Source organism: Lagenorhynchus albirostris, chromosome 5 (assembly GCF_949774975.1).
Source record: "Lagenorhynchus albirostris chromosome 5, mLagAlb1.1, whole genome shotgun sequence".
NCBI lineage: Eukaryota > Metazoa > Chordata > Mammalia > Artiodactyla > Delphinidae > Lagenorhynchus > Lagenorhynchus albirostris.
Genome location: NC_083099.1, coordinates 121,452,925 through 121,476,407, shown reverse-complemented (window position 1 = coordinate 121,476,407; position 23,483 = coordinate 121,452,925).

Genomic DNA, 23,483 nt, shown 5'->3' with positions numbered 1-23,483 from the left:
ACAAACAAATCATGACAGAAGATGGAGAGATTATCTGGTCTCCTAGAGCTATCCATCAGGAGAGGCAATGCATATTTTTCTCACATAGCTTCCTATTTGCAAAAACTTCTACCATATTCTCTCTCTCTCTTTACATATATATATATATATATATATATATAACACACACATAAATATATATGATGCAATAAATACATTTAAATTATACATATAATTTTACAGAAACCAATACACAGTTAACATAACTATCATTGAGTTTTATTTTGTGAACTGAGTTGACTAAAATCTTGGCATTCAATAAGTATTTTATGTATCAGACCAGAACTAAACACTCTGGGACCTATACAGATAATTAGTATGTACCCCATAGTGTAAGCCTTGATACACTTAAAGTACTTCCAAATCTTAGGTCAGTCTTGAAATATCTGTAAGGCAATAAGATATATCGAGAAGTGTATATATATTTATACACTGAGAAGTGTATATATTACACTTCTCAATTTTCTGTGATTTTCCTCATTTATAATCTCTTTGTCTGTGTCACATTTTGTTACTTGGTCTTTTCAGCACTTCCTTTTTTTTTCTTATATCTGAGTTGTGAAAAATCACAGAGTAGGAAACCAGGAATTGTAAGTATAAAGGCTTTTTTAGACAAAGGAAGTAGTATCACTGACAAGGCTTAAAACTGAGTAAGGCTCAGAGTCACTGACAGGGGAAAAGAGTATGAGAGGTTAACTTGCACTTGTTCTGAAGGCTGGATGACTATGCATGCTCTGCTGTGAACTTTGGATTTTAACCTGCAGTGATGAGCAATCATATAATGATTTTAAGTTTTATGAGTAGGATAACTATCACATCTGAGTTACAGGAAGATAAATTTGAATGCAAAATAAAGACTACAGAGAAGGGTTGTCAAAATAACTTAAAAGAGAAAAATTGTGGCTTTAAATAAATGATCTTGATATATATCATAAAAAAGATTTTGATATGGATGTCAGATAAAGAATGATTAAAATTATTGTGTACTTATTGTCTTACTCTAGGTTCCCCAGGACACAGAACCTGAGTAAAAGCTATGCGCTACTACTTTATAGGTAGTGCAGTCCTAGGGTTCTGGGTTGAGGGAAAAAAAGAAGACAGGAGAGAAAGAAGGAGAGCCAATAAGAGGGCACTTTAACAATCAGGTTGTGTGCTTGTGCTGACAGAGAGACTATGAGATAAGAAGATGAATACATATCCAGAGTAAGTAGAGATACCCTTTTGTGAGTATGTACTGCTGCCCTTTTCAGAGCATGAAGGTATTTAAGATAGGTGACATGGCACTAACCATATAACTAGTCTTTCTGAGGGATGATGTCATCCTGAGACCCATCATTGGTCTCTGCTAATGGCAGTGTGGTTGTGCAGCAGTAGCAATTAGCTAGATCAGCCTACAAGCACTAGTGCATATATTATGACTCCCATGCATTGATTTCATCATTTACATAATTTTGTTGTTCCTGGACTACTGCCCAAACTTGGGTGGGATAAGAAAGGCTTATGAAAATCATAGTATTAGTCATTCTGGTACGCACGAACATGGAAAAAAAGATCCGTATGCTGTGTGCCCACTCCCATGTGTCTACCCACATGTCTTTTCCCCAGAACTCTACCTTCCAGTTTTCCTTCCTTTTTTTTTTTTTTAATTTCCAAATCCAGATTTCATGTATACCCATACTTCTGGCCACTTCCCAGATTTCATGTATACCCATACTTCTGGCCACTTCTCATCCACAGAAAGTGACAACAAGGTGACCTCACACATCTTTGCCCACTGGAATAATGTCCCTCATAACTATACTTTAGTACCACCCCTTTGTAATACAAAGCTGTAGTGAGGCAACAGTCCCTTTTCACCTAACACAAACATACTGCAATAATCCATCTGTGAATAAGCTGAGATTTATCCTACTCCATCAGTTGGTCAAAGGGAACCCCCATCAACTAACTCATAGCATGAGTTGAAGGAAATTCATTTGTACAAAGAGACAGGTAACTTGGGCAGCAGGGTTACATGTTCATGTAATTTAAATATGTATTTGATCTGCCTGAGACAAGTCTCTACTGTGACATTCTAAGTTCACAATAAATCCTTCCTATTCTACCTGGCATTATGCCAAAATGAATACACTAAAACACACCTCAAAATGGACAGCTCCAATCATGGAAAATAAAGATCCACATGCTTTGTGCCTACCCCCTGGGCAAAGAATAGTCTATACTAGGTGCATAACACCCCCTCTAAATTCATTTCTTATTGCTTTATTGAAGAGAGTGGCATTTAGGCTATTCTGGGTTCTTAAATATTAAATCCATTTTACCTTCCCATATTCTCTGAGTCTTCTGATTTCATTCTCACTACTATGTCAAAGAAGTAACAACATTTATTCCCAATTTACTGTAATTGAGTGCAGGATTTAAGTAGCCAGATTAATAGGTCATTAGGATATTTTACAGTGGAAATAAACTCTCAAAAGTAATTAAGTTGTCCCCTTCTAAACCATATTTTCCAACCCCTGGATGCATACACTCAAGATCTATGCCTAAATATTGTCCAATAATTCCTGCCAGCAAAAATTAGCTAGGTTCTTCACTTCCTTTAATGTGTACACTATTTCCTTATTTCTTCCTTATGGAAGAGGGATTTTATTTCCCTGTTTGGACTGTGCTTAATCTGATGTGTGTAATTGCCTTAGCGTCAATGAAGGGAGTCAGGGAAATTTATTTTATGGAAACGATTTTCATCTCTGTAAGCATCTGATTCAAGTGAGGTCATTTCAAAGTCACTATTCAAGGGGAGGCTGTTTTCCTCTAACAAGGGGATGGGGACAGCTTCTGCTGAAATAATGAATTCAGTGGAATTCGGAAATTCAAATTTATCAGACTTGTTCATCCATATTCCTCATCATAAATTTCACAGTTCTACTCTTCTCCTATCAAAGTCCTAACATTGACAAATGAGACTTGTTGAGATTTCACACTTAATTATGTTATACGGAGCCTTACAATTAGGCTCTGTCCTGATACTGCAGCTTCTGGAAAACTTTATAGAAGCTACTCACAGTATGCCATGAGGTAGTATTTGATGCCCAGGTACTGGGAGAGTTAGCTGTTGAGAGTGCCCTCATTCATATAATTGCCATAGCCCAGTGCAGTCCTAACACCACAAACATCACATATCCTAATGCCCTAGATTCCACCTGTAACTCATTCAAAGCATTATTAATACTTTTGGTGCTACTGAATGCCAGGAGTTATAATCACTATATTTACTCTCAGCAATGTGGTCTTTATCAGAACTATAAGCATTTAAGTTCCCTGCTCTTAATCTGAGGGTCTGCTTTCTAGGGCCACACTTAGTTATCAATTGTCTGAGCTTGGGTTCTCCAGAAAGTAGAGCCTGAGAAAAATGTGTTTATGTTCTAGTACTTTATTAGGCAAAGCAATCCTGGCATGAATGAGAGAAAAGGGAGAGACAAAAGTAAGAATAAAACACCAAACAATATATTGGTATTATGTTTTCAACTGGCCACCGCATGATATGAAATAAAACTGATGACATTCAGGACTTTCTTATAAAACGCTGTATAAAGCACAAAACTCTAATGACCTAAATCAAAGAAGAGTCAAATAAATGGAGAGATATTCCATGTCCGTGGACAGGAAGACTCAATATAGTCACAATGTCAAGTTGTTCCCAATTTGATCTATAGATACAATGCAATCCTAATAAAAATCCCGGCAAGTTATTTTACGACTAACATAGGATAAAATCTAGATGACCTTAGGTATAGTGATGATCTTTTAGAGATATATCCTAAGAGTAAGTTATTTTGGCCCTTTACTATAGGTAAACATTGTAGGACAGTCGTCCCTTGGTATCTGCAGGGGGTGATTGGTTCCTGGACCTCCCACAGACACCAAAATTCATGGATGCTCAAGTCCTGATATAAAATAACATATATAGGTCCTCTGTATCTGTGCATTTAGCATATGCAGATATAGAGGGCTGACTGTATTAAGAAAAACATGGATCCAATTGGTTTCTTAGTCAGTCGGGGCTGCTATTACAAAATACCACAGACTTAGTGGGTTATAAGTGACAGAAATTTACTTCTCATAGTCTGGAGTCTGGAAGTCTAAAGTCAAGGTGTTAGCATGGTCAGTGAGGGCCATCCTTCAAGTTGAAGACTTCTTACTGTATCCTTACATGGAAAAAAGGGCTAGGGAGCTCTGTGGGGCCTCTTTTAAAGGGCACTAATCTCAATCATGAGGGGCTCCCCCTTCATGACCTATTTAGCTCCCAGAGGCCCCACTTCTTAATACCATCACCTTGGGGATTAAAATTAAGGGAACATAAACATTCAGACCATAATATTTTACCCCTAGCCCCCAAAATTCATGCTTTTTATATGCAAAATATATTCATTCCATGTCAATAGCCCCCACAGCCTTAATTTGTTCCAGCATTAACTCAAAAGTCTAAAGTGCAAAGCCTCATCCAAATATCATCTAGATCAGATATGGGTGAGACTCAAGGTATGATTGAGTCTAAGGCAAATTGCTCTCCAGCTGTGAACCTGTGAAATCAAATATGCTGTGTCTTTCCAAAATACAATGATGGGACAGGCAGAGGATACACTTTCTCATTCCAAAAAAGAGAAACAAAGGAATAAAAAAGAGTAAAAGGTCTAAGGTAAGTCTAAAATCTAACGGGACAAACCACACTAAATCCCAAGGCTTGAGAACAATGCTCTTTGGCTCAATGACCCACCTTCTGGACACACTGGGCAGGGGTTGGGCATTCCCATCCCCACAGCTTTGCTGGGTACAGTCTACTCCTCAGCTCTCACAGGTTGGAGTGGAATTTCTGCAGCTATCCCAGGATGGAATCACTAACTGGTGGCTCTACTGGTCTGGGGCTGAGGGGGTGGCCCCATCCGCAAGGCTCCACTAGTATTACTCTAGTGGGGATTCTCTGTGATGGCCCCACACTTGCAGCGGTCCTCTGCCTCAGCTATGTGTTAGTGGCTCCACGTGGCTCCAACCTTTGAAATCTAGGTGAAGGCAGTCAGGTCCCCCATGCTTTGCTTGATACAGTGCAAGCCATACCAGGACTCGCTGGAGCTGCACCTGCAGTGGCCGAGGAGTGTGGTGCTGGAATGCAGGGAGTGGAGTTCACAATGTAAGCAAGCATCAAATAGATGCAGCCCCTCCTTCAAAATCGTTGTGCCCATAAACCCCTGCAGCACTCTAGGCTTGTGACAGGAAGGGCAGCCCAGTGATCTCTGAAATGCCTTTGGGGCCATTTTTCCGTTGTCTTGGACAATAGGCCCAGACTTCTGTTTACACGGCTGACCAATCTCTCCCACTCTCTGGAGGTAGCTCCTAGTTGCTGTTAAAATGGCCAATCCAGAAGATTCTTATCAAATTTGGCTACAACCTTCATGTTAACTCACAAACTTTTTTTTTAATTCCTTTTACTATGGATAGGCCAAGATGGTTCCAAAATTTTAAGTTCTGCTTCCTTTTTGATTAACAACTCCATCTTAAAATTGTTTCTCTTCTCACATTACTATAAGCATTCAAGAGAAGCCAGCTGCTCCTTCAACATTTTGCTTAGTTATTTTCTCAGCCACATAGCCAATTTCATCTCTCACAAGCTCTACCTTCCAGAAAATTCTAGGTCACAAACATAATTCAGCCAGGCTCTGACACTTCATAGCAAAGGATCACCTTTCCTCCAGTTTTCATTAACATGTTCCTCATTTCTGCCTGAGATCTCATACGAATAGCCTCTACAATTCATATTTCTACTAACATCCTATTCACAAACACTTAAGTATTGTTTAAAATGTAGGTTTTCTCTGTAGCTCTCTTCTTTCTGATATCTCATGAGAACTGCTTTTAATGGTCCATTCATGGCAATATAGACTCTTTCTAGCATGTACTTCAAAACTCTTCCAGCTTCTACTCATTACCTAGTTTTAAAACCGCTTCCACACTTTTAGGTGTTTGTTACAGCAGCATCCCCACTTCTCAGTAGCTCTATCTTTATTAGTCAAGGTTTTCCAGAGTAACAGGATGATTAGGGTATACAGAAGCATGTAAGAGGAGATTCATTATGGGAATTGGCTCAAGCAATTATGGAGGCTGAGATATGTTACAACATGTCACCTGCAAGCTGAGAAACCAGAAAAGCTGGTGGTATAATTCAGTCTGAGTCAAAAGTCTGAGAACCAGGACCTCCAATGTCCAAGAGCAGGAGAAGGTAGATGTTTCAGCTTAAGAAGAGAAAGTGAGACTTCCACTCTTCCTTTACCTTTTTACTCAGTTCAGGCCCTCTATTAATTGGATGATGAACTATATATTCAGTGGTCTCATGCATATCCACTCAGAGGAATTAAGCAAAACAAATTTCTCTGGGAAGGTTGTTTTAATTCCTTTCCAACATAAAAAATAATTGATATTGTCAGGTCTTTAACAAAAATATAAGTAGTGTTTTGGTAGAAACCTACACTTTTGTCTACAGCATTTGTTTAGAATACAAACTAAATAAAAATATTGATAGCTCACTTTACAAAACTTATCATAAAACATTAAAATCCATATTGTACTTATGTATCCTTCCACCTGTTCTCCCAGGTATTTCATTTTGTAAATCAACTTTCCTGGTCTTTTCTATCTAACTATCTGGAATTGCTATATAGAATGAAATGAGCAATACTATCATACTTTCTAGTACTCATAATTTAAATCTTAAAACAAAAGTTATGGGCTTCCCTGGTGGCACAATGGTTGAGAGTCCGCCTGCCGATGCAGCGGACGCGGGGTCATGCCCTGGTCTGGGAAGATCCCACATGCTGCGGAGCAGCTGGGCCCGTAAGCCATGGCCACTGAGCCTGCGCATCCAGAGCCTGTGCTCCGCAACGCGAGAGGCCACAACAGTGAGAGGCCCGCATAACGCAAAAAAAAAAAAAAGTTATTTAATAGAAGAAAATATAAATATTATCCACCCTAAAAAGACAATGCTAAACTTTATCATGAATTATGTCTAGATTAAATATTATATTTAAAGACAAGATGGTTTCTGAACATTCTAACAGTTGTTCTTAAATTTTAAACATCCCCAAACTTAAATCTTGTCCTTTCTTTATGACCCAGGTAATTTTTCTTTACCTTAATACTTTGGTTTGTGCATTTATGCTTGGCTCTCATTTGAACTCCTTCATACCCATAATTGATTCATGAGGGCTCCAGGGAGAATTACACTTACTTTTAAATAATATTGCTTATGGAAAAGTCACAACTTTAAAAAGTGATTCCAATAATTCCCTTCTCTTGCTTTCATGTAGAAATCCATGGATAAGTTCTCACAAAGTTGCCAAATTTGACCAAATAAAGTCACACAACTCCTGGGTGATAACTGAAGTATAAAGGACTAGGACTATATATGCAACATCCCTATAGCTTTATCTGATTCCTTGCTCTGGATCCAATCAGGAAAATATGGTACTCTCAGCAAATCCACTTATCTGTAGACTTGTAAATTGCACTTGGTACATTTTTCTTGAGAAGAAACTAAGACAGTTTATACACTGGCTAAGCCAAGAGCACTACTTGGGGAATTTAACTGTTTCACCCAGACTACAACTGGCCATCTGTTATTGAAGAGAGCTCTTTAAAGCCTGAGTCATCTACTTAGGTTAAGGCTACTGATAAAATTGCTTGACTAAATACTCGGTTTTCCACTTCATTTTTTAAGATGCATGCTGTATGAGGAAGGAAGAACAGGTTTTATCATTTCTTAGCATTGATATTGCATGTCTATAAAATTATTCAGTCATGGTAGAATCTCTACATTTCAAATCTTTGTGTGTCAGTGAGTGCGTGTGAAGATGTTGCTGCCGTGGCTGGAGTTTGTTTATTTTTTAAATTCAATTTATGATTTACTTGTTCGGTTTTGAATAGTTTGAAAAAACACCAACTGAAAAAATACTGAGGAAGTCATTTAAGAAAATAAATATTTGGGACAGTGTGCCCTGAATTTTGGTTCAGGTTCAAAGTATAAAAGATTAAACATTTTGGAGTAGATATGACTTTTTTTTATTATCCAATTTACTCTAAGAGAATCTGAAACTCCTAGCTCTTTTCTTTGTGATGAAAAAGAGTCTTTTTTAAAAAATTGCCCACATAAGAGTGATGGTAAAGGTGAGTATTAGACTAAAGTTAGGTAACCAACTTTACTTTTTGAAAATCAAAAGCAGAAAAATAGTAGAAATAAATTAACAGGTTATCAAAAATAAATTGTCAAATAATTCATTACCTTCACTAAGAAATCTTTGATGCATATTTATAATGATATAAAACATTGTTTTTTAACACCTAACATGTACCAAGAAAGGAATTAAAATGCTTCATCTAAATAAACTCATTTAATGCTCCTTAAAAGTTATATTATTATAAAGTCAGAAAAAGTACCTATTTTATTGATTTTCCTTCTTCTAACATGAGTGAGAATACATGTGAACAGCAGTCAACCAGATGTTCCATATAAATGGATATTTTGCCTCAGTTAACTGATTATCTATCAAACATCTACAAGAGTGCTCAGGAAAATAATAATTTTGAATAAGTTATTTGAATAAATAAATGAAAAGAACACAAGCATTTTAGATATTACACTTAACTATACTTAAATATAATGATTATATCATTTTCTTTGATGAAATGATTCTGTGCAACTGTAAAGCAGCCATTGCCCACCTACACTGGCATTTTCCACATGTAGGGACTGTCCTCCCACATATACCAAGAGGCAATGGTAAGGGGAATAAATAGGAACATGAAGGTGGATGATGACATTTCATGACAAATTATTCTGATGGTCTCATTATTATCTCCAGTCACTGCAATCATGCCAATCCTTAATAAAATTTCATTTTCTTCCACAATTAAGGTAATGGACTTTACGTGATAGCTAAATAAATGATTTATTTAATTGGAAAGTTTATAGCAATATATGCCAATGGAAAAAAAGATATAGGTGTTTTGACCTTTTTACTCCTCAGAGAATATATAAGGATTCTGATGTCACTTTAAAAGTTTTAAAGGGCATTTTTATGTGATAAAGAATTTTCAATATTAAGATCTCATATTTTATGTTAACTTAAGCTCAGAATGATAAATTTACAAAAGTTGAGAGATAATTTTAATTAAAGGCTTTTTAAATAATGTAGCTGATATAGTTCGAATATCCTTCAGCCTTTTGTGGCACCACATTCTTGTTTGTTTGTTTTGTTGTTTGTTTTGAGATTTAAGCTCACACTGGCTGTTCAGAAAAATAATATGTAAGGAAGCATAATGAACTTATGAAAAATGTTTTGAACAGGTTGAAATAATGAAATGATCTGATATGCTTGTTATAACTGCATATGATAAATCAGTCTTCCAGACTTAACAATATGCTTTATCCCTTTGAATTAAAACTATTACATTTCAGATTTCAAGTACTTTTAAAGATGGATGAAATGTTTTGTGGACAGATAGAAAAATGATATTATCATTGCATTTCATTGTCAATAACAGTATTTTGTATTATTTCAAAAGCCGAAAGTTCAACTCTAGTTTTTAATTTATATTGCAAATCATCTTATAGGGTTTAAAACACAGAATTTGTGGTAAAACATGTGAAATTAATCTTTAAAACATAGGAAATATTATATGTATAAAGATGCCATGTGCTCCTCCCAATTTTATTAATTTAAAACACTTCTTAAATTGTTGTGCTAAAATACTTTTGGGCTATTTGACCTCTATCTTGAAAGAAAATGAATGTCTACAGGTGGCATTTTAAAAACAAACAGACATACACTCATTCTTTGAGAGGGTTGAATACTGAAAGAGAAGAGGAAAAAAACACAGAGTGCAAATGTGATCCAAATTTAACAGCAACAGGACAAACTAACTTTACTTAAGGTGGTATATACAGATTATTAATATTTATAATGAAACTAGCATACATTTAATGGGATTATTCAAAAGCAACAATTAGAGAAGTATATTTCAAACATGAATAGCATATTTTAATAATATTGGATATTTTAAAAGGCCACATTTCTGAAATTCCCTAAATGTAAACGTAGTTCCCCCAGGTGTCTACCACTTCCAATTTTCAAATACTAACTTAAGAAACTAAAGTCTTATTTTATGTAATTGGCTTCCAAATGAAAACTGTAACTCTAAATTTGAGAAGGTCTGCCTTTACACTTGATTTAAATAACAGCAGCAACAAATGTAAGGGCCCCACCAAAAAAATACAAGAGTCATTTGCATATGGGGACTCACCTGACTTCAAGATTGTTCTTGTGAACCCTAGAGTAAGATTCATTCAACATATTCTGTATTGTTCCATTTTTATCATCACACCCTTATGCTTTTAATAAGATATTAGGTGAAACACTCTAAGAGAAACACTTCAGGGGGTGGTGGTGGTGGGATGAATTGGGAGATTGGGATTGACACATATACACTAATATGTATAAAATAGATAATAAGAACCTGCTGTATAAAAAATAGATAAAATTCAAAAAATAAATCTGAGCATATTCCTATAATAAAATTCTATTCAGCAATAAAATAAATGAACTATAGCTACTCACAACAAAATGGCTGAATCTTAAACATGTTGGGAGAAAGAAGCCAAACACAAAAGAATACATAGATTATAACTCCATTTAAATAAAGTTGAAAATGGTCTTAACTAAAAAAAAAAGAGAGAGAGAAACTTTTTTCTCTGAAAAAGACATGTAGAAGAGAATGTGTGTGTGTGTGTGTGTGTGTGTGTGTGTGTGTGTGTGTGTGTGTCTATGCTGGCTGATCCCTTTATAATGTGATGTTTTACATGTTGATAGAAATACATTATTATAAATTGAGCATCAAGCTCAGTAAGAGCATGGGACACAGGTAATGATGATGACATCTGTCAAATTGTTATGGGCAATCTCCTTTAGGGTCATTGCATGATGGGTCACAGAGGAAGCAGGGCAAGAGAGAAGGAAGTATATGGAGAAGGATGGAAGTCAAGGACCTCATTTTATATTCAAGTATCAAATCTTTAATATAGGTATAATTTTCATTTTAAAGAAAAGGGAAGTAAAGTTCATGAAGATTAAGCCATTCACCTAAAGTTCTAGTATAATATCAGAAGCGGGATTTTAACTTTTAACATATGACTCCATTGAAAGTACTCAAATATTTAGAGAAGCTTATAAACTGACAAAATCTTCCTTCACGTTGGCATTGCTTCTCTACTCTAGACACATCTTCCATATTTTCTCAACAGCAGTCAACTAACATGCTTTATTCCTGATTTTTTGTTGTCAATTAAACCTCCTCCTCTATCTACTGCTTAAAATATAAAACTATATTAATTATCAACAGCTTAAAACATGCCATATTTGGAGTTGTAGGAAGGGAAAGGAATCACAGTTCGACAAACAACAATTAAAGAAAAACCATTTAGAAGAGATACAAGTGCTAAGGAGATGCTGCAATAAATATTTCTCAATAATATATTTGCATAGACATCCAGGAGATAGGAAGAGAAACATATATATATATATATATATATATATAGTAAAATTATTATTTCAGATATCCATTCCCCAGTTCTCTTAATGTTAGATTTCTCTTTATATTTTCATAAAGAAATATGGCTTCACAATGTATTTGGGGTATAAGACAAAGTTCTTATCATGAAGGCCTTGGCTTTGTGCCCCCTTCCTACTACTTGCTCTCCACTACTCTTCCCCTTGCTCACTGATTCACTCTGGCTATACCGGTCTCCTTGATGGTCCTCAAACCTGCTAACAACTCTCCCGCTCCTCCGGGCTTTTGTACTTGCTCTTCTCTATATCTGGATAGCTACAGGATTCACTCCTTTACCACTTTCAACTCTGTTTAAATGTAGCTTCAGTGTCTCTGTTAAAAAGAAATATGTTACTTTGGAAAAAATATAACAGTTATTTTACAAAATATTTATTTAATAGCAATAACTTAGGAATTTTAGTGTGCTTATTGAGAGCTTGTTCTATTGCCACTTCCCTCTACGGTGTGATAGTACAGAAAGGATCTGGAGGCTTGCCATTTGCAAAAGGAAAGGTGGCAAACCTATAAGAGTAATCTCTTAATTATCAAAAATAGAATGCATAAAGTGACTTTCACACTCTTGAGTATAAAATACATCAATGATTACCATTAGACATCCTCTTACAGCTATAATTCACCCACTTGATGTTACAGGTTTTCAATGTGCCTGATTTGCTTGGCCTGTTTCTCTCCCTGTCACTCATTATCCCTATTTTCCTCTCCCACTGACTCTTCAATTGGCACATTTCCATACTCCCCATTATGCTTACAAATAATCTCATTAAAGGAGTTCAGCTCACCAAAGAGCACTTGTTACATCAAGGGTGGAACTGATATTAAGACTCATTTCTCCATGAGCAACATTCAAGTGTTTTAACAGAAATATACCCTCACTTCTGGTTGCTGCTCAATGGTTAAGTGTATAGCCTCATTACTGAGATCAACTATTGCCTGAGTTAGTAAACAGTTTACAACATGATGACAAGATGAAAAATACAGTCTTCAGTGAACCAGTCATTGACTGAAATATCAAGTACCTCTTGTGTCGAAGTGCTAACAATTTATAATCTAACAGAAACAGTGTTTCAAGATCACACACTGATTATTTAGGGGTATTTATTCAGCATAATATCAAAAACCTGTGCAATCTTTGTGACTGCTGGGATCACAAAGGCCCAGTTAGCAGTGTAGCTAAGATATTAAAGATGACAGTTTTGCATAATTAAATTTCCATTTCCCATTCTTGATTCTGTTTACTATTTCATTTTGATCCATTTTTTACTCACACATATTAATATCAGGAGAAACTGAAGATACTTGTAAAATGATGATTTGAGTTTGAAATGAAAAACACACCCACCCCAAAACTTGGTAGAACAACAGCTAACTATCAAAGAAAAGGACACATACACCTCCTCATTCAACTACCTTCTGCCAAGAGAACCAGGGCTCCCTGCCTGCTTAGATAACAGGTTGGCACATCACGTACATGCACTTCTGAGGAGTGGGTGGTAGTGAAGGAACACAGCAGGGGTGGACGGGGTAGTGGGAAGGATTCCTGATGGACGGGCAATTGCACAAAAAGGTCAAGAGAGCAATTGTTGGTCCAACATTGAATATGCCTTCACAGGGCCTGAGTTAGTGACAGAAGGTAGACTGCACAGCTCTGGCAAAGTACATTTGTAAAATTACATAAAAGTAAATTTTATTTCACAGATGCCTGCTGCCTAATATTAAATTTGGTTTCCATGCTCAAAAACATAATTTACCCCTTCATTAAGCCCTTACTTTTTGAAGTAACCATTTTTATAGTCTGTCACTTGAGGTTTAAAATACAATGATTTTCCTTTCCAGGAAGAAAAGGTAACATAATGGTGAAATATTCTAGCACGTAAACATGCTAAAAAAGCCAACATACTAGACCAATTCCAGCAATCCTTTCTCATTCATGTAAGTGGAGAGCTACATTATTCTTTTTCTAGTTACCTTAAGGGAGTCTGAAAATTATACCACTACCTTAAGCAACATCTAAGATCATTCCTATGTCTCATCAATCAAGCAATGCCAATTGACAGGCATCTTCTTTACAGTAAATCAAATTCTGACAATTAACAAAAGATTTTCAAAGGAAAATCTGAAGTGGATAATTCTAAAAATTATGTATTTATAAAAACATGATATAAAAGTGAATTAGCAACTGACTACAAATGACTCTTTAAAAAAAGATTGACTTCTTTAGTTTCTTTGATCCATGAATAATTTTTAAATTAAAATTTTTGTAAGGTTTAAATAATATATAATAAATTAAAGTTAAACTCATATACTATATCTAAATAACATTAAGCCTATAAAAACTATACAGAACAGAGTATAATACCCAATATAAGAAAATAACTTGGTGATATTTTGATGAGAAAGAATGATGGCATCCTTTCTTTATGTAAAGTTTTCTATTTTTTAATAAGGCATATTTTTCATAAGACCAATGAAACTTCCAGTGTAATAATTAATTAAATACTGACACTGACAATGCTACTGGGTATTTGTGTTTACCATTCCTTCCAACTACTGTTAGGATATTCCCCAATGATTATTTAGGAAAATACAATAATGCTGAGCAAATTTCTGTTCCAGAAGACAATCTGCTAATTTTCTCCTCTGAGAAAGCTCAGGATATGACAGGAAACCTCAGGTATAATTAGAACAAATACTAGTGCAAATCCTAATGGACATAAGCATTCACTGTAACCAATGCCCTTCAAAATTCTGATTAAAAACAATCTAGGAAACTGGATTATGAAACAGTTGTTTTTTTAACTTTAAATTATCCCTTCCATTTTAAAATTCATATTAACAAAATAAAGAAGCTTTTTCAGTTGCTACTAAGTCAAATACTGTGGTTACATCATTTTACCCAAATGAAGCAGTTGCATCTCTACTTATTTCTATAATATCAAAGAAACATTTTGAAAATAATTCTTTAAAATTAAAATTATATATTTATTAACATGGAGTTAATAATCTCACAAAGTATTAGAATCAGGAGTACAGTAGGTCCTGGAAGTATTGAGTAATAACCCATCATCAGCACACTCAGGAAGCAGGGTGCCTGAAATGAAGCCTGTGCCTGGGCATGGCATGGAGCTATGGCTTTTCTTTAAATGGAAGGGCCTCTCCAAACCAAGAGTCTCTCTGGCTGTCCTAGAAACAAGGGATGAGACTTTTGCTCCAGAGATAACATACGAGCTCATAGCAGCACTAAAGAGAGTGATAATGGAAGAAGATCCTACTGTGTAATCATGAGATAACACCATGCTTTTAACATGGAAGCACCATCAAGGTGGTTAATAAAGCATACGTGTGTGTGTGAGTGCACACACATTTAATGTTCTTTTTCATAGATGTATTGTGTGATTTCTTACTAGGATATAATTTCTTTGAGTTCCAAAAATATATCTGATTTATACTGGTAGTCTTTATACCGTCGAGGTCAGATCTGAAAGAAACAAAACACACATATATGCATGTGTGTGTGTTTGTATGAATCATTACTGAAACAAATATATTTAAGGGCTCCTGTAACATATATTTTAAAAAATACTCTCATATACCCATAATTTTTATCTGTATTCCAAAATAGAAATCCTTAGAATGATAGCAATTATTTTTATTTTGTTTGTATCTTGTTTGACAACAATGCACTATATAAGTATAATAGTAACTTGATTGTTTATCATTTTGCTTGAGTTCTTAGATATTACACACACTATGTAACAATGTATCAGTGTTGATTATGCATTTAAACCATACAAACTACTTTAATAGAGAAGCATTAAATATATTGTTAGAATAAGAACACAGTTTAAAATCAATCAATCATATCTCATTTCTTAATTTTCATTAAATTTCTTTCATATTGTAATGGCTAACAATGATAGCATACTGCAAATTAAAAAATAAATTTAAATTCAATATCATCCCTATAATAAATTCACTCTTTGTTAGCATCTTTAGTTTAGTTTATATCAAGATTTTTTTCCTCTATGGATTAAGAGAATGAATGGGTCATGTTTGGTAGTGGGAGCGTGGGTTAGGGGCAGGTTGGGGACAAGAAGTAAAGCAAGTAAAATAATTTTATAAAACTATGTATAATTTGTACATTTACATTTGTATCTGCATGCTTATCTAACATTATTTGTAAGGATTTCCTAAATCATCAAACTTCAAAAGTAACATTTTATAATGCACCTTTTAAAAATATCATGTTTGTTATTATTTTTTTGATAAAAAATAAAAACTCACTGGAATTATATCTAAGATCCCAGAGTATTTTTAAATTCTCTATATATGTGATAAATAATTTCCAGTATCTTCTCTTCCTGTAAATTACTAACCCCTAAGCTTCAGTGCTTTCAAAATCTAAAATACTACTCAGAGAATACATACTTCTCTTTAAATTAAAAACAAATTGTAAGAAAGAACTATAACCAAACATGCAAAGTATGTAGAAACACAAAACAAAGGGATAGAAAGAAATAAAAGAAGGAAGGAAGAAAAGAAGGAAGGGATTGAGAGGAAATATTAACAAATCTAAACATATAAATAGAAAAAGCTTAAAAGGAACATATGTGGCTGGGAAGTATTTAAAGAAAAAATATCTGTTATTTTCTACTTGCCATCACTAATAATTATTGCTGAATTATGTAATAAAATAATACATATACAAAGAAAACTTTTCAGTTTTTCATCCAGCATATTCAGTATAGATAGGTTTGCTGAATAATCTTTCTAGCTTAAAAAAAGGAAGAAAAGTAGCAGTTAGAATGCCCCACCAAATGATTTGTGCCAGCTAACTTCTGATTGATACAGTAATTTGAAAAGCCATTACTCTAGGGTAGATAGCATTATCATGGACAGTTAAAATTTAAAAGTATTTGACAAGCTAATCAATAGATTGTTGAATAATTGATTTAAATTGTAGTTCATTTGAAAATTAAATTTGAAGCTTATAACCATAATATTCTATCTTCCACTGTAGAGTAATAACTAAATAATCATTGTAAACTTTGTAAAGTATAACAATTATTTTTGCCTTTATTTTTAAATATGTACACATAATTTCAAAATTATGTTTCCCTCTCTCTCTCACATATATATATATATCTCCCAGAAAATGCATGTGCATGTGTACAATTTTAGAGAAATATATATAATAAATAAAAATATATATATTCTATATCATATGCTTATACCAGATACACATTGAGGACTGTGCTCAGAGTCCAACTCTATTTAAACTCAAGCTATATCATCCTGGTAAAGTTAGGCAAGTGTACCTCAGTTTCCCTATGTTTACATGGGTATAATAATGGCATCTAACTCACAACGTTGTGGTGAAATTACCATGCTTAATATGAATTTTGTATAGAATGAGTGCTTTTTTGCCATTGATTTCCTTTCCAACTAAGCACTTCAGAAAAACAGTCGGGTCTATTTGATTTGTTATTTCATAAATAGTCACAGTGCAGTAATGTGGATATTTTGGACAATCATTTCTTTTTAAAAACATTTCATGATTTTTCAAAGTATGAATCAAGCACTAAAAATCATAAACATATAAAAACAAATCCTTTGTTCTATATGATTTGATAGCACTTATAACCTTAAAATATAGTACCCCTGACAAAGAACCTCAATACACTTCTTTTATTGATTTTAAATTCCTAAAACAAAGAGAAAATAATTTAACAGAATATCTACAATTAGTGAACACAAGAGCACAGTATGACATTTTAAAACTCATCCCACTATTTTAGTAATTCAAATTACTAAGCAACACCTTCAGTATATTGTTCTTGCAAGCCAGTAATTCTTTTATATTTTTTAATACTGAAAACTTATTAAGTAAATTGATTTCCAAGAATATTGACAGATTACATAATCATATTTTAGTTTTCAAATCCAGATACTAAAGATATGTTATTCTTTTTAAATAATTAACTCTTATTTTTCTTAGTAAAGCAAGTTATACTGCATAGAGAACAACAGAAAAGGACATAGTTGCAGAGCATTATTTCTATTGAAAACTTAAATGTATGACAGGAGCCCAGAACTAGTTACTGTTAGAAATGGAGAAACATTATAAAAAGGTAAACATGAAAGTTTGCTAATGTGCTACCTTTTCTGTAGTGTTTCTGAACTTAAGATATTATGCAAAGTGACACGTGTCCTTTGGAATCCTGGCAAAGCAATCTCATGGTAAGGAAAATTAATCTCATGTCTATTTCTAAAGCTACTTGATTATGGGAGTTTTAATTTCTTTAGAGAGAACACATTTTCTTTCTTTGTTTATACTCTTTGAAACTCCTAGGTATGCTAAAATATTCTCTGTAAAGCACATAAGACCCCCACTCCCAAAAGGCTAACCTGTACAGGAAATTATTGTACAACTGTATATACATAAACACAGATTTTTTTTTAACAGATTAGCAGTTGAATAAATACCATAACCAGTAGAAATATTTAGCCTTTTATTCCTGTTGAATCAAAAGTTGACATTTCTGTATATTTTAGAAAGTAGAATATTTAAATGTTTTCTATAGAAAAGTATACTGTCTCTCAGTATAAAACCTGACCTTTTGTACCAATAAACATTAACATTAATTTACAACAGCATAATGTATTTTCCTTGGAATTTTTATGTTCTTCTTTTTGTAAATAGATGGCTTTCTTTTCTGTAAACAACAAATTAGTAATTGAAGAAAGAATGCATCTAAAAATTATTTCCATTATCTGAAACACTCCTGTTCAAGTAAATAGATTGGTAAATTAGTTATTTTATCAATAGTACTTTTCTAAAGTTCATATAGCATAATTTTATAGGTATATTGCTAACATGGAATTTACCAAAAGAGATAAAATCTCTCATACACGCAGTAAATCATCTTTAGAAGTGGGCATGGTTCTAAATAGTTGAAAAAGGGAAACTGTGGGCTGTAGCAGAACCCCTGAATAAAGGAATATGATCTCAGAAAACTGGACAAGGTGGTCATAAAGGCTCATTTCAAGGTTTTAGTAGAGGAGATTTATTCATCTATTTATTCATCAAGCTATTCATTTATATATCAATTCTTGCAACAAAAATCCATGGTGGTTCTACAATATGACATGCACCACTCTAGTCCAGGGAACAGATGATGTAGATGGTAGACAAGTCCTGCTGTCTTTGGAGTTTAGACTCTTAGAGGTCACAGGCAAAAAACAATCACCAGATTAATAAGTGTTAACTGTAGATGGTAATATGATTTATTTTACACATGAAACTGTGTAAAATAATAGTGTGTCATGGGATATGACTATTAGAAATGGAGGTCAAGACTTAACCACTCGAGGAAATGGCATTTCATCTGGGGCCTGAATGAAAGGAGAGAGCCATGCAAAGAACTGATGGAAAAATGTTCCTGACAGAAGGAACTGAAAGGGCAATGTATTCAGTGAACGCCACAGTCTGTGTCCAAATGCTGCATGTATAATCATTGTGCTATGCTGTCTTCTTTTAAGTTGTACAAAACCCACTTAAAGGCTATATGACAAAGAGTTTATTACAGGGTTTAGAAGTAGAAGCAAGGCACTATGGACTGAATATCTGTGTCCTCCCCAAATTCATATGTTGAATTCCAAACCCCCAATGTGATGGTATTTGGAGGTGGAACACTTGATAGGTAATTAAATCATAAGTATGGAGACATTTTAAAGGGATTAATGTCCTTATAAAAAAAGGTATGATAGAGATGATCCCTATCTTGCTTGGCCATGTGAGGTTACAGTGAGAAAGCAGATGTCTATGAACTAGGAAACAATACCCTCACCAGACACTTAATACTAACTTGGACTTCTCAACCTCCAGAACTGTGAAAAATAAAAATTTGTTGTTTAATTGACCCAGTCTATGGCATTCTGTTACAGAAGCCCAAGCAGACTAAAACACAAGGATACCAGTCAGCTATGGTAGTTTCTTGGCTTGAAGTCACATCATATTTTGGAAAAAATACTGCTAGGACTCTTAGGTTACTGTAATGATTTTGGCTTAGAGGATGAATAGAGTAATCAAGGATAGCTTTTTGTCTCTGGGGCTTAAGCAAGCAAATATATGGTAATTCTATTAACTCAGCTTGGGAAGACTAGGGCATGTTTGGATGCAGCATCAGTTTTATTTCAGAAATGCTGAATTTAAGGTGCTTTTTAGACATCTTAGTGGAGATATCAAGTCAGCAATGGACAGAGGACCCTGGATATTATCAGCATATTGATGGAGACTAAACTCAGGGCAGTAGAAGGGATCACCTAGAAAGAGAATAGATGCAATAAGAATTGAGTCTTGATCAAGAAATATTTAGAGATTAGTCTGAAAGGGAAGATCCAATAAAGGAGACTGAAAGGTTTGGGAGTAGGAAGCAAACCAACAAAATATGATATTATTAAACACAAATTAAGAAAATGTTTAGGAAGAATGAGTGGTACTCTAAGAAGAAGACTGAAACTGGAATAAGATATATAGAAAGAAGCCATGATAAAGTTGGTTTGATTGACAGGGGATATTTCAATCGACTGGAAGATATGAGAGACAGTATTGAATTACATATGGACAGAATGGGTGATGGGAAGGCAAAGACAGGATTTATAAATGCCTATTATAAATGTCACCATAAACATGGTGGCTGATGGGAAAGTAAATCCAATGGAATGTGAAGTTGAGAAAATATTTTTGAAGAGAAATACCAAAGTACGTTAGATGCCACTGGTATTAATTCTGTAGAGAAGGAGAAATTAATGATTGAGCAGAGACAGAACACATGCTGGAAAGAAGTCCTCGAGTCACCAATTCTTAAATCAATTTTTTAAAAGAATAGCAGCCAACTTGAAAGTGGTAAAAGACAGGGATAGGCATTATGTAAGAAAAATATATTCAAAAGCCTTACAACATGAAGTGCTTAACCTCATACATTATTAAAGACATAATGAATTTAAGAAATGTTACCTACCATAGTAGAAAAGTTCAAAAGTTTGATAATAATGTTAGCATGTGTAATAAGACGTAGATACAAGCGCACACTGTACGAGTTTAAATTAGTGAAGCTTCACTGGATGGCAAAGAACCAGTATCTTTGTAAATTGAAACTGTAATATCTCTTTTTTTCAGAAATTCCACTTTTAGAAATTTTAGCTTAGGAGGAAGATTCTTAAATGTATTTTTGCTGCTTAACTTTTAAACATGTTTAGGGTACAGTTATCTCTTTTTGAATTAAAAAATACCTACAAAGTATTAAAAATGGACCTATCATATTATCCAATAATCCTACTTCTTGGTATTTATCCAAAAAGAACTGAAATCAGGATCTGAAAGAGATGTTCATTTAAGCACTATTCACAATAGTCAAGATGTGGAAACAATGTAAATGCACATCAACGGCTAAACTGATAAAAAATACGGTGAGATTTATATATATTTATGTATATATTTATTCAGTCTTACAAAAAGAATACAATCCTGCAATATGTGACAACACATATGAACCCTGAATACATTACACTAAGTAAAATAAGCCAGTCACAAAAGGACAAACACTGTACAGTTCCACTTATATAAGGTATGTAAAACAGTGAAATTCATAGGATTAGAGAATAGGATGGTGGTTTGGGGCTTTTGGGGATGGGGAAATGGGAACTTGCTAATCAATGGACAAAATCCAATCACACAAATGTGTAAGTTCTATAGATCTGCTGAACAGCACTGAACATAGCTAAGAAGGTAGATCTCATTTTAAGTATTTTTACCACAATAAAATTTAACTGAAAAAAAGAAAGCTATAAAAATACATGCCTTTCTAGAAAAAACAAATGCAACAAAAGGAATGCAGCAAGACCATCTGGAAAAAAAGAATGCCTTGGGGTTACTTCTTCTATCTTGATGACAGACAGATGGAGGACAAATAGATGAATGGATGGATGGCTGAAGAGACAGAGATGAACAAGGGCTTCTTATATATTTATGATCATGTTATGTTTAATATAATGTAGCTATTCTTTTAATAAACTTCATGTGGTGATAATTTCCCCATGTCAATCAACCATTTTTCAGAGGATAATATTTATGGCTGAATTATATTGCAGCCAATAGAAGTACCATAAATTATTTAATGCCTTTGAAGTAAAAAATGTACTTTGCCAAATATCATTCCAAGTAGATTATGCAAATCTAAATTTCCACTAGCTTCATACAAATGACCGTTTTACTGTAAAAAAGCCAAGTGGAGGGTTATTATTTTCAAAGGGACTCTAAGTTTGGGTGATTTGGACTGAAAATAATACCACACTGTTGTTATAATTTTATTTTTTAAACTATTAGTTAGGTTAAATATGTTTTCAGAAGATAATCAGCCATTTTTCCCTTTTCTCATATTTGTTTTGGAATGACCTCTTCTCATTTTCTTGATAACTTGTCTCTCCTTGTTAATTATAAGCCTAATATTGATTACTCATTATTTGTTTTTATAATTTTTACTACATGATACAATTATGAAAATGATTCATTTTAGAAACAATGTTTACATTTTATATTACTGTTTCATAAAATAATACTTTAAAACATTTATATTGTATGATTATCAATATATATTTTTAATTTGTTTTATGCTCCATTCATCCTTCAACTTTCTGAAATCAGACAGATGTTCAATTAGCCTATTCATTATTAGTCCATTGAGAAGATTTCATAGCAAATCATTTTGCCTAGATTATCTTACTTATAAATATAGAAATTTAAATATAGAAATTAAGAAGGTGAGCTTCGATAGAGAAGAAAAAACACAAAGACTTAATTTTTAAAGAGCAAGTAGCAAAGAAAAAATATCCTCTTTCATATATAGAACTATATATTTTTTCACGATGTGGCATGTTTTTCCCGAAAAAGTACATATTTGACAAGAAATAATCCACTGAATCAAAAAAATTAAGGGCAAGATGATAACAATATAAGCAGGAATTAGAGATAATAGATGAGAGAGAGATTTAAGAGAGAGAAACCACACAATTAACTGGAGTCAAGTACAAATTAACATTGTGCCACTTTGAAATGTAAGAGCTGTGGTGAAGTGAAAATATTCCCGAGGGTCAATGAAATGAAATCAGAACACAAGCTATTTGAGGTAGGCACATAACATCTGGACATGCTCCAGTGAAAGTTTAAACACTTCTTCAAATTCTCATTTGTCTGGCAACATTGACTGGTTTCATTGCCATTTTAATAAGGCAATTGGAGCTACTCTTTTCAATGACCTTCCCTACAATGTGCATGAGGGATTATTGCATCTGAGCACTGACAAGGCATTTTAAATGAATTTGGACCTTGTCTTTGCTAAATATGTAAACATCCTATGATTTCTGACTGCTGTATGCACATTATCCTCAAGTATATGTGATTCTGAATTGAGTTCCTCTGCAATTAATCTAACGTAGTAACACTTACCATAAACTCACTGTCTTTTAGTGAGAGTCTAGACCCTAATAAAAAAACAATCAAATTTTGTGCTGTCAGCCCAACGTATTTCTCTAAGGCCTTGCATTTATGTGGTTCCTTAGGTATATTTTAATTTCTTTTAGTCCATAATAGAACATTATATAATGAGATGAGATGAGATGAATAGAGAAAGAAAAAATAACACTATCCTAGATAGGGAACAAGATCTCAAAGACATTAAACAGCTTGCCTTATTTCAAATGACTAAAAACATAATAAT